This window comes from Berghia stephanieae, chromosome 3 (assembly GCF_034508935.2).
Source record: "Berghia stephanieae isolate SIO BIC M18660-M18661 chromosome 3, UCSD_Bste_1.3, whole genome shotgun sequence".
Taxonomy (NCBI): Eukaryota; Metazoa; Mollusca; class Gastropoda; order Nudibranchia; family Aeolidiidae; genus Berghia; species Berghia stephanieae.
The window spans coordinates 88,808,675-88,821,378 of NC_088362.1; positions in this window are offsets into that span (position 1 = coordinate 88,808,675).

A 12,704-nucleotide genomic window follows, 5' to 3' on the forward strand; every position below is an offset into this window, starting at 1 on the left:
CCCGAACAAATTGAACCAAAAAAAAACAAAAAAACAAACAAACAAAAAACACAAAACAGAAAGAGTGTTCTGATGAATCACATTATTTCATTCAGTTATAATGTCAGGAGAATTACTTTTGTTTCCACTACACTTTCTAATCGTTTGTTTTTTTCAGTTTTTTTTTTCGTTGTTATATTTTTTCCCTTTGTTTTTTTTTTTTTTTTTTTTTTTTTTTTTTTTTTTTTTTTTTTGGGGGGGGGGGGGGGGGGGGGGGGGGGGGGTTTCCTTTGAAGCGAATTCTTCGACTTCAAGTCTCCATTATCTCGCAACTCACGAGCCCGATTAGATTCGGAAGGGGGGGGGGTAGTTTTAACTCACAAAAATGTGTACTTTCGACGTTCTGCACTTATGTTAGTTTTTTTTATGCCAGTGTCAATAGCAACAGGACACTTTTTGCCTCTGTCATTCGTAACCGACCTATTTTCCTTCCGAATCGAAGCTCTCTCAATCTAAAAATAGCTGCTATCTTGTCGACGCTATGATTGACTTATCCTAGTTACTGACTAAAACTTGGTCAAACTTAGTCCGAAGGTGCCGTGATTTTAGTCTCGGACTTGTTAGGCCAGCTAACATAAAATCCGATTTTTTCAAGTCCTTGACTAAAGTCAGAGACGAAACGTTAGTCCGCATTCATAAAAACGGACTATGATCGAATATGTATTTGAATTTTAAGGATTTGTTTCGTGATTCAATTTCAAATTTTGATTTTCTGATAGTGTTACATGACCCAGATAGAATTGTGCGCCGCAAAACGGGGATTATCATAATATAAATAGCTCATTTTGTTTAAGAATTTGAGATTGTATATAGTGCAATATTCACTAATTGTGCTCAAAGCGCTTTACAATGGGTCTCTAGCCAACAGCAACACTTAACATGTAGGACGAGACATTTCACCTGTTCGGCGATATTATAATTTTTTTTTCTGGGAAAAGACAAAGCTGTTAATGGTCAAGTACTCATTTTACACCTGAGTACAATAAGAGAATGTGAGTAAATAGCCTTTTCAAAGGACTAAACTGAGCGCCGCTCGTGACACGAACCAAGGACCTTCCGATCCAAAGGTTAGTGTCATACCACTGGACCACATAGCCTCACATATTTTACTTTGGCGCTTACATCCTTTTACCATTTGACGGCGAGTTGCTCTATAAAATAGCACATATCTCAAAAAGGATGGTATGTAACAATTACATCAATTGTTTTCATCTTAAAAACCGTTTAGGATGACGAAAGCAATTATATCCATATAGTAGTATAAAGCCAACACTTGGACTAACAAAAAAGACCCACAAAAAGAGGACAAAAGGAAATGAAAATTGTACATAAATAGATCAAAATTGTTAAAAGCTCTTAGAATAATGGGGGGGGGGGGGTATTAATCATGCCTGAATCTCAAAGAAGTTATCCAAATATCAAGGAGTAAAGATGGCATCGAGGTATTTTAAAGGTAGTCTCAAGTTTAATCATTTTAAACCAGTCGAGATTCGCATAATATTATCGAAAAAAGCAAAACGTTCATTGGTCAAACTGAAATAGGGTTTTGTTAACGCGAAGATTTACAAAAGAGCGTTTTGTTGTCTTATTTTTTCCTAAATTCATTTCGTTGCATTTTCCCTCCATGAATTAAAATACATATCGACTTTATTTTGAATATCGATTGACACAAGAATTTTCTTAAATTGTTTTCAAATGGAGGTTTGATCATGATAAAACAGTATGCCCGAAGAGAGATAGTTTTAGGAAAAGCACTCTCTTCAATCTAACCACTATTTTTAAACATTTATTTTCTCTTGCTATTGCTCTTTTAAATCACAACCTTCAACCGTTTTCATTATAATTTTACAATGATATGTAATTTGTATGCACATTTTAAGCATTTATTCTGATGGTAATTCACATTGCATATAATGTGGTTCATGGTTGCCTAATTATGAATATTTATTTGATTGATCAAATAGCAACCCATTTTAAAAAAAAATGATTTATATGGCTATGCCTCCATATCATATTCCGACACAAATATTACACATTCGACCGACTATCCAATGCGGGACACAATTTATAAACCTCAAGAACAAAGGACAAGAAAGGGCTAATCGGAAAACAGTAACAGACACCACCATCACAGAAAAATACATAGCGCAACATAGAAGTCTAATTTAATTACGTAGTATTAACTCGTCTTGCATGCAATCCTGTACCCGTACCGTTCTTATTACAGGCAACTCTCATAAAGCCGATTAGAAAGCAAAACGAAAAATAAGGAGTGTAATAATAAAACACGACTCGTACACTCTTCCTTTTTGGAATTCCGGACCTGTTCCCACTCGCTGCAGGAGTACAAAGACAATGCCCAACACGCAGTTATACATTACGAAAGGGAATGTGGTTTCATTATCCTGTTGGGAAAAGAGATGATCACTTTAAGGCCAGGGTCGTTTATGAGACGTATTTTTGTTCTAAGTCACGTGTTACGAGTTTGTAGAGAAATTTAAAAAAAGAATAATACTTTTCATCAAGTGTTTAAAAAAAAATTGTTTGGGGTTTGTCTCTGATGTGGCCAGTTTAGACATATGTGCTACTGTCAATATCTAAAAAGTGTTCGTTTCATTTTATCATGAGGGAATAATTTGTTAACGGAGATAATGTTAAACCAATTTCACAATTTGACTTATGTATGATTGAAACCAAAGGTGTTGTTATTTGCCAACGTATTGATTAAAGGCAAAAGAATGACCTGCAAAATTTCCATTTTTGTTTTAAATCACAAAACCTTATACAATTTTTACCTATTGCTTTCAAGATGAATTCCTAAATAAAACATAAGAATATTCATTCACCAGCTTATTTTTCATGATAAATCATTGTCGTCATTGTCATAATTTTCTCATATACATTACCATCACGAGTGTTACTAGCCACATTATTATCTTTAAATTTAAAAAGATTTTATTTTACACGCTTTTGAGACCAGGATCAAAATGTTGGAATTTTCTTCTAATAAATTGCTTATTGGTATAATCATAATGCTGACTTTCTATATTGTAATCTTGCTCTCTCTCTCTCTCTCTCTCTCTCTCTCTCTCTCTCTCCCTCTCTCTCTCTCTCTCTCCTTCTTTCTTTCTCTCTCTCTCTTTCTTTCTCTCTCTCTCTTTCTTATCTCTCTTTCTTTCTTTCTCTCTATCTTTCTTTCTTTCATTTCTGCCTCTCTCTCTCTCTCTCTCTCTCTCTCTCTCTCTCCCTCTCTCTCTCTCTCTCTCTCCTCTCTCTCTCTCTATATATATATATATATATATATATATATGTAGAGAGAGAGAGGAAGAAAAAAAGAGAGAGAGAGAGAGAGAGAGAGAGAGAGAGAGAGAGAGAGAAATTTTTGAATATGTGTTTTTCCAGAGTACGGCACTAAACTGGTTAAAATTCGTAAAAACTATAAAAAAGCGCAAGAAAAGAAGAAAAAAAACAAGAACTGACCTTAAATGGTAGACAATGGACTTCACCACGTACTTTGACAAAATATATTTTTAAAAGATATATATAGAAATCATCGATTGAAATGTCAAATTAGTAAAAAGACTTTCATCCAATACTTCTTTTCTTCTCTAGTTTATTGACCTTTTAATCTAAATAATTCGTACTAAAACTGAAAAAAATTCGTAAAATGACAAGACATTTTTTTTCTCACTTTGCCAGATATTTAAAATCTTCATATATAGTTAAATTAAAATCACACTGGACTTGTCCAAGTTTTTTCTTTAAACTGGAGACTTTTGGGGAATCTCCAGTCTAATTAATTATTGACATGTTGAGGGTCATCTAAATTCATCAATATTTAATGAAAAATAAGACTAAGGGCCAAAATTTTAAAGGTATTTTGTCAGTATACAGCAGTAAATTCATCTCTAATGATGCCAGTATATTTTTGTTTGCCATGCAATTTCATGCATTTCACTATTGTTTTCGATATACTCGTATATTTCATCGTGGGGGATATCATGAGCGATTTCAGTTTTAGACACAAAAAGCCCATTCAGCTTTATTGTCCTATCGTCACGAATTTATTCACTTTATATAAATCTCACTTTAAAATAAAAGTCAAAAATTATACATAGGTATTATAGGGGTTTGGACAATTAATTATGCTTTACTACTAGTTTTACAGCTATACAGCCCAACGTCAAAACTTAGAAGTTGTTTCATGAAATGTCATACAGAAAGAGTATTTTGCCTCTTATACTTCAAAGGATGTATGTACAGCTTTATTTATAGAAAGGTGAACAGAAAATAGGGCAGAGTAAAAAGAGGAAAAAAGATAATTGTTTTGGAAAATACAAAAATAACAACTTCCTTGACTGTTTATGTAAAACTCGAATTTTTAAAAAGAGAGAAATAGAGAGAAGAAGAAGAAGAAGAAGAAGAAGAAGAAGAAGAAGAAGAAGAAGAAGAAGAAGAAGAAGAAGAAAAATAAAAATAATAAAAGGGTTAACCCCTTTCTCGTCGATTAATTACAAAAATTAGTTCATATCAACAGACATAGCAATTAGAATGTCAACATTATACTAATGTTGGTAATACTTATACATAGGGCAACAACCACGCCCAATAATAAGGATAAAGTTTCGCTTGGCTGGAAAAGAGAGATTACTCATGTTTGTAAATGTTTTTCTTTGTCTTGAGATAATTGCTGATTTGCATGCGAGTTTTCAAGCTACAGTTTGAACAAAATATTTTTCAATTACTTATTTGAATTATTAAAAAATAAATTTGAACATGTTTGTAGAGATTTTCATGGACTGGATGGGCACAATGTTCCTCGTGATCCTTCATGTATTCCCCCAATAGGCTATATAAAACTATATTCATGTCATATTATAGAACTTTTTATGCAATTCAATATACCTGATGGGTGTCAGTTTTGTTTCAGTAACTCTTCCAATTTTTTAAACTGTCTGTAGCCAGGCCGTTGTTAACAACTGAAGCGAATGTAATATTATATGGGAAACCAGAGGTACAAGTCAAAGATAAAGATGGGAAAACTATTTTTGGAATAGAGGCCCAATCTAAGCGATGGAAGGAACATTTCAACTGCCTTCTGAACAGGCCAATACCAGACAAATCTCCTAGAATTTTACCTGCAAGGAATGTGCTGCTGTGATCCACAATCGATAACAAAGACTGTGAGTGCCATTAACAAGATGAAAAGGGGGAAAACTGCTTGACCAGACCAGATTACACCGCAGGCTCTAAAAGTTGATGCTGAAAGAAATGCCGAGGCCCTTCACTCACTGTTTGAGAGAATCTGTAATCACGGGATATTCCGAGTAGATTGGAAAAAGTGACATTCTATCAAGCTTCCAAAGAAAGGGGACCTCAGTGATTGTAATAATTATTGAAGAACCACTCTTCTCTCTATCGTGGGAAATGTTTTCAATCGTATTGTTCTGGAGAGAATTAAGACTGCAACAGATGCTAAACAGACAGGTTTTTAGAAAAACTGTTCAACCACCGACCAAACTGCCTCTCTACGAGTCATAGTGGAACAGTCTATACAATGGAATTGTCAACTTTCTGGATTACAAGAAGGCTTTCGATAGTATTAACATTGTGGGAAATTCTAGCATATTATGGAATCCCTGAGAAGTTGGTAAACCTCATCAAGAAAATGTATGAGGGAACAAATTGCAGGGTTGCACATGAAGATCAGTTTAATGACAGCTTTGAAATTAAGACTGGTGTCAAGCAGGGATGCTTGCTCTCACCATTTCTGTTCATACTTGTCATTGATAAGCTAATGAAGGAAATCTCCAAAACGCGAAGAAAAGGCATACAGTGGACCCCTGGACACAGTTGGGTGATCTGGATTTTACAGATGATCTGGTTCTCCTGTCTCACAACCAGGATCAGATGCTAGCAAAAAAAACCCACTTTTATAAACAGCCTTTTAGAATCCATTGGTTTGAAAATTCAGCCTGCAAATTCAAAGGTCTTAAGGATAGGTATGCGTCAAATAAAAGGATCAGATCAAAATAAAAGATCAGTAACTTGAAGATATAGATACTTTCTTCTATCTCGGGAGTTTAATTCACAAAGATGAAAACACGGAAGCGGAGGTAAAAGCACGGATAGGAAAGGCACAGACTTCAGTCAACAGAATTAGGAGAACTAACGATATCTTCCTTTGACAAAAAGCTAAGACTCTTCAACACAAGGGTGAAGTCAGACCTACTGTATGGATGTGAAACTTGGAATGAATCGTAGGCATGTATAAGGAGGATACAGATTTCCGTAAACAGGTGCATGCGTAAGCTACTCAGAATAAAATGGATGGACAGGATTAAGAACGAAGAAGTATGGAAAAGAACACAACTGTAGGAGAGGAAATAGGAAGAAGACGATGGAGGTGGACTGGACACATCCTTAAAAAGAAGGACTCCACTATAACAAAGAGAGTATTGGTGGAACCCTCAGGGCGGAAGATCAAGGGGAAGGCCACGGGGAACAGTTAAAGAAGCTGATATACAAAGAAGTGATAATACATCGAACGAGATTTTTAAAAGTTAACTCTAGATAGAGGGATGGAGACTGTTTGTCTGTGGCCTATAGCCTGCCCCGGGCGAAAAAGGCAATGATGATGATGATGATGATGATGATGATGATGATGATGATGATGATGATGATGATGATGATGATGATGATGATGATGATGTGAATTGTCATTTGGGCAATGAGCACCACGGGTAGATGTATGTTTTCCCATATGACCACTCCTGTAAAGACTGATTGCCTAAATAAGCTCAGAAGACACCAGCAAAGCATCATCTTTCAACTAAGAACACAACACATACCGCTCAACAACCATTTAAGCAAAATTACAAAAGACACATCCCCTCCTGCCCCCTATGTCAACACCCCAATGAAACAGTAACACACCACTTGCTTGAATGTCAACCTCTTGAAGATCTGAGATGCACATTCCTCCCACCAAATCCAAGCATCAATAACACACTTTATAGTCACCTGGAACAACTACAAAAGACGTCTAACTTCTACGTCATGGCACAAGACCGAAGGGCTAGAGCTCAGGTGGTCGCTGGTTCGGATAAGTAAGTAAGTAAGTAAGTAAGAATTGTCGTTTAGGATTGATATAATAATTTCCTTCTTGGGTGTCAAGTCCAATCTTGTCGCGGTTTGATTGCTTGAGGGCTTCTCTATAGAGAGATATGCCAGTAAAACAGAAGCTGAACAGATCGATATGAGGTAGCCAGATTAACTTGGACACAACTCACTCAAAGTCTAATCGGGTTTAAGTAAGTTAAAATATCCTTTCAAAAAATAAATCAAATATCAAGAGCTAAATTTAAAAATATTGTGTCAGTAGCGTAATGTAAAGCAATGACATTGTAATATCATTAAATCTTAACTGGTAATTAGAGCTAATTTGAACGCTGTACTAGTATTCGGCATTTTACGCATTGTTCTAATGTGATGCCAATTATCAGGGTAATTTGTCAAATATCGTCAGTGGGTTCAATAAACTCTAGGAGAAACGTTTATTCTGTCATATATTGACAATTGAAGAAAAAATATGTGGGAGAAAATGTCTACATCAAATACCAATTAATTCCCCCGAACTTGTCAAAAAGGGGATCTCAAAAAATCTCAACAAAGAGGCATTTTGAAAGATGAAGATCATTTTAAGCAATCGTTAGTTGAGCTAAAAGTTTTCTGGACAAAACCAAAAAAATGTTTTTTCTATTAAGTCGGCCCTGGGCAAAATCGTCATATTATTGACGCCCACTTTAGAATAGCTATGTTCGGAGTTGTTTTGCATAATATAGTGTTTACTAATGACACAATAGCAGCCCTTAATGAATTGGGGAATAATAAGATACTTAAATGATTAGGTACATGAGTGAACTACGGAGAGACACAGGGTATATCGTAATGTTATTCTTACAATTAATATCCACAAATTGCCATTTTAAAAATTGTCTCGATTGCTTTTTTTTTTTTTTTTTTTTTTTTTTTTTTTGGAGTAGGTCAATTCGTAAATCCTTTGTCAAAGCGTCAAACGACCCCAGCTAACATTTAGGTATGTGTTTTAGGCAATTTTGTGTTTAATTGTTTTTGTTTGTTTGTGATTTTCTTTTGTGTTTTTTCCCCCTGTTTCTCTTCAACAACAAGAGGGAACAGTAGTGTCTTGATGTTGTATTTTATAATAACGTTTGCTACAACTCTGAATCCGTTTGAAGCAACACTTATTGTTTCGAGACACAGCTGTGTATTCTGAGTCGTTTTTAATCTTTCTTTGGTTCTGAACATTTGGCATTCTAGATACGATTCAATTTTTTCACGAAGAATTGAAGAAAATAAAAGCTCTACCAAAGTCAATTACAAAAACAAAACAAAAAATCGCGCAGAAAAGTATTAGGACGTTTTGTCAAAATACATCTATATATCAAATTATGCTCTGCACTATTAGATTCATTTAAAAAAAAAAAAACACACAAAAAACATGAGTAGGGTAAGCTGGGTGAATTTTTTCCACACCCATTTTTTTCAATGAGGTGATCACACAAACATTATACAAATATCCCACGACCATTCGCACTTGGATTCTGTACAAATTACATTTTAAAAAGGAACAACACTTCAGAATTTCCAAATTTTCTCTTTATTTGCATATTCACCATTTTGGGGTAATTCCACACCCATTACGACAAACATGCAAAAATGAAATTGAAACAATAAGGAACAGTAATTAACGTCTGAAATGAACACAACAATCTTTGTAGACTGTGACATGAGACCAATCGGCCAAGGCGGGGGTCCCGGTAGCTCACTTGGTAGAGCACTCGATTGACAACCAAAGGGACGGGTTTTGAGTTAAGCAATAAGTATCTTCTCCCATTCTGCTGTATCGATTATGGACGTGGTCATGGACTGTTCCCCAGTTTAAGTTGTATTATTTGGCAGCACATTTTAGCCCATCCCTCCAGATGTAACGAGATCGACCTATCACCATATTATCTGCATGATCAGACGACACCGTCTTTTCTTGTAGTTCATCACCATGATTGGCCAAAATTTCTCTAGAAAAACATGAACAGAAATCCCTTCTAGATCTAGCTCTAAAGCATGGGCATACATAAGTAACATCATGTAGGCCCACAATAAGGCTTAGTATTCAAACAAGATTAATAGGCTACACACTTCCAAGACTTTTGGATGATGTGATTTTCTAAGAAAAACAATAGTAAACTATGTTGGGGCAATTCCACACCTGCTTTGTGGAATAGCCCCAATACAAAAAAGAACATGGATAAGGATATAAGTATTTCCATGACATGATAGCTGGGGCCTCTATTAGTAAAATAAAACCATTGACATAGAATATTCATTAAATATTTTCACAAAAAGAGACACGAGAAATTTGAAACCCGTTATGAATCTAAAATAGGCACATCATCTTACTTAAGGCACCTGAAACAGGTTTTGGGGAAAATGTTACCTATCCGATGAATGATTAAGCATTTCTAGTTTGAGCTTCAAAATTTGAAGAACATTTAACAACATTTTGCCATATTTGAAAACCATGAGTGTTGTACTTAACTTCAACGGGCTTGTAAACACATGTAAAATTGTCAGAATTCAACCGTTGTAAAAGTGGCTGCTTCTTGTGTTGGAACAGGAAATAGAATTCAAAGGTAGTTAAAACTTTGAACAGTTTCCAATTGTTATTTTTTTCATTCTTTCTGCGAAGAATTAGATATAATAATGTGGGTGTGGAATTACCCCGAGTGTGGAATTCCCCCACATTACCCTATCTATAAAGCGCAATGCCTGCTTGTCGGGCTATGAGAGATGATACACCGTGATATCCGCTCTATGAGGAAACGGAAACGGTTTGCCATCGAGCTCAGAGGTGAACACTACCCGCCACTTGATGCAGAAACAGGTTGGTGAAGACTAGAAAATTGGGGAGCTCTTTTTAGTTAAAAATTTGTAATTGCTCTAATTGGAAAATATTGTTTATTCATAGTATGTCAGTATTGACATAAAATGAAGTTACTTGATTTTTCTTTGTTGTTAAAAAGATGCCCTATCGATTCAAAAAGCGATACGTTCTTTATCTTGCTAAGTACAGGTCCCAACGCGCGCGCCCCCAGGGTCACGCAGCGATATTGAGAACTTGTTCGAAACTCCAAACGTAGGAGTTCAATAACCTTGTAGTATATAATTCCAATGATGCGATAACGTAATTTAGAATTTCAGAGAGAGAGAGAGAGAGAGAGAGAGAGAGAGAGAGAGAGAGAGAGAGAGAGAGAGAGAGAGTTGATACGGGACACCGAGTCAATAAAAGGGTTTTGTTTCGAACCAACTCATATCCAATAGAGTAAACAACAAAATAAAGCCAACAAACATATAACATTGAAAATGCTTAATGACGGCATTTATGTATCGTTTAGAATTAGACACCTGTTTCCCGAAGTCTTTGTCTAATTGAATTAGAGAGAGAGAGAGAGAGAGAGATAGAGAGAGAGAGAGAGAGAGAGAGAGAGAGAGAGAGAGATTTACAAACCGAGAAGGAAGTTTTCGTGGACATGGGGGGATCGTCTGATGACGTAAGAGTGCCACAGCGCACCATGTCGGGTAACATAAGAGTAGGTTATGATCATGTCCTAGGACATATCTCTATAGATGCCGCTGATCATGTCTCGAGCAGCTATTTTATCCCCTTAACAGTGACACCGATTTTTGCCTGTTTCCAGATATTTTTCCTTTAGCAATAATATTATTTTCAATGCAGAATAAACAGTGCCCAGAAAGAGAGCAGTAAGAGTATCGCGACTCGGGCTTCAATTAAGTTATGATCGTTCTGCCATTCATTCCATGTCTTTTGATGAAAACAGTAAGATCTTGACGTGTTGGATCAAAGTAAGATTGAATTTCACCTTTGAAAGGTTAAATTGTGTTGTGTTTTTTGTTGTTGTTGTTGTTGTTGTTGTTGTTGGTTTGTTTGATTTGTTTTTAAACACAGCATTGCTGTTTCCTTTTTTCTGATTGGCAAGTGCTTTAGGAATTGTGTTTTTTTTTTTAGCTTTTTATATGACACTCGCTTTCGTATCGGAAGGTACTGGGTTCGAGACTCGCTCGGCTCATAGTTGAGTCCTTGGAAAAGGCTCTTGACTCACATTCTCTCACCGTACTCATGTGTAAAATTAGTAGCTGGCTGTTAACAATGCTGTCTCTGTCCGGAAAAAAATGTAATATCGCCTAATAGGCGTCAAGTTTCGTTCTACTAAAGCGCTTTGAGCACATAGAGTGGATATTGTGCTATATAAAAAAGCTTAAAAACTAGGAATTGGTTCCCTGTATTCACTTGTAGTAACTCACATGCGCACACGAAACAAGACAGTTAGGAATCGTTTTTTTCCGGGTTTTTAAAAAAAAATTTTTAGAGCCGTTGTTCGTGAGACCGCAACAAAGCAATTCCCGACACAGCTCTACTAGATGTGGTATGCAAAGGTTACCTACATTTAATGAGTCAATCAAAACTGTTGTGCGGTTGTGTATATGTGCATGTGTGTGTATGTGAGTGTGTTTGTGTGTGTGTCTGTTTTACGTTTTTATTCATTTGGGGGGGGGGGGGGGGGGTCTTTAGATGTGTTCGTTTTGTTTTGGGCTTCTGGTTATTTTACTTCAATCCGTTTCATTTTTGTTCTTTTTTCTGTCATTCTTTCTTCTTTGTTTTTGTCGAAAAGTGCATAAAATATAAAAGCAAACTGTATTGTTAGTACCTGCTGACCCTTACAATTCATATATATTTTAGTTTTGACCACCACTGATGAGTGTAAAGGTGAATGCAAACAATTGGCCAATTGTCGCATTTGGTTGCTTGAAGGTTCATGGGTGTGATTAATCCTATTTGTTGTCCGATTCACGACTTACTGATATGTTGAACCCTGGTACCTCAAGGTTGCTGGATCAATTGCCCATTCATTTGCATCCCCGTACACAGAGGTCAACAATAGCTGGCCCTACCACGAGCAGTATCGCAGTTTCTAATTTTGCTACACCTCCATGAGCAATTAACTAGTTAAATGCCGTACGCTGGAAACACACTATTTTAAAACATTGGCCAGAAATCTCGTCCTTCAAATATCAATTGAGGTCCCTCCCGGGTTTGAGAGTTTCAGTCAAGATGAGAGTCATTTAAATCGATAACGATATTTGAAGTACGTTTTCTAGGGGTGCTTCTTTTTTACGAAACCCTCCAAAACCCGTCGAAGCCCGCCGAAACTCAGTCCCAGGTTCACTTCCCAATGGTGTACACTTCCCTGAGTCCCACTGCTGCCTACTTCCCATATCTTTGTCGAGTTTCGGCGGGTTTTGACGTGTTTCGGCGGGTTCGTAAAAAAGATACACCGGTTTTCTGGCCAAAGTTTAATTTTTTTTCCAGAATACGACAGCTAACTAATTTTTTTTTCATCACATGGATAAAGCTCGCACATCATGCCAAGCAATCGCGAGTTGAAAATTCAACTTTGTACTTTACCGGTGCGTTTCTCTTTATCATTGATATTTTAAAAATTTCTGTTCGGTGAACCATATGTGACCCACAGCGTCAATCTGTTATTATGTCAGGATGGACCTGA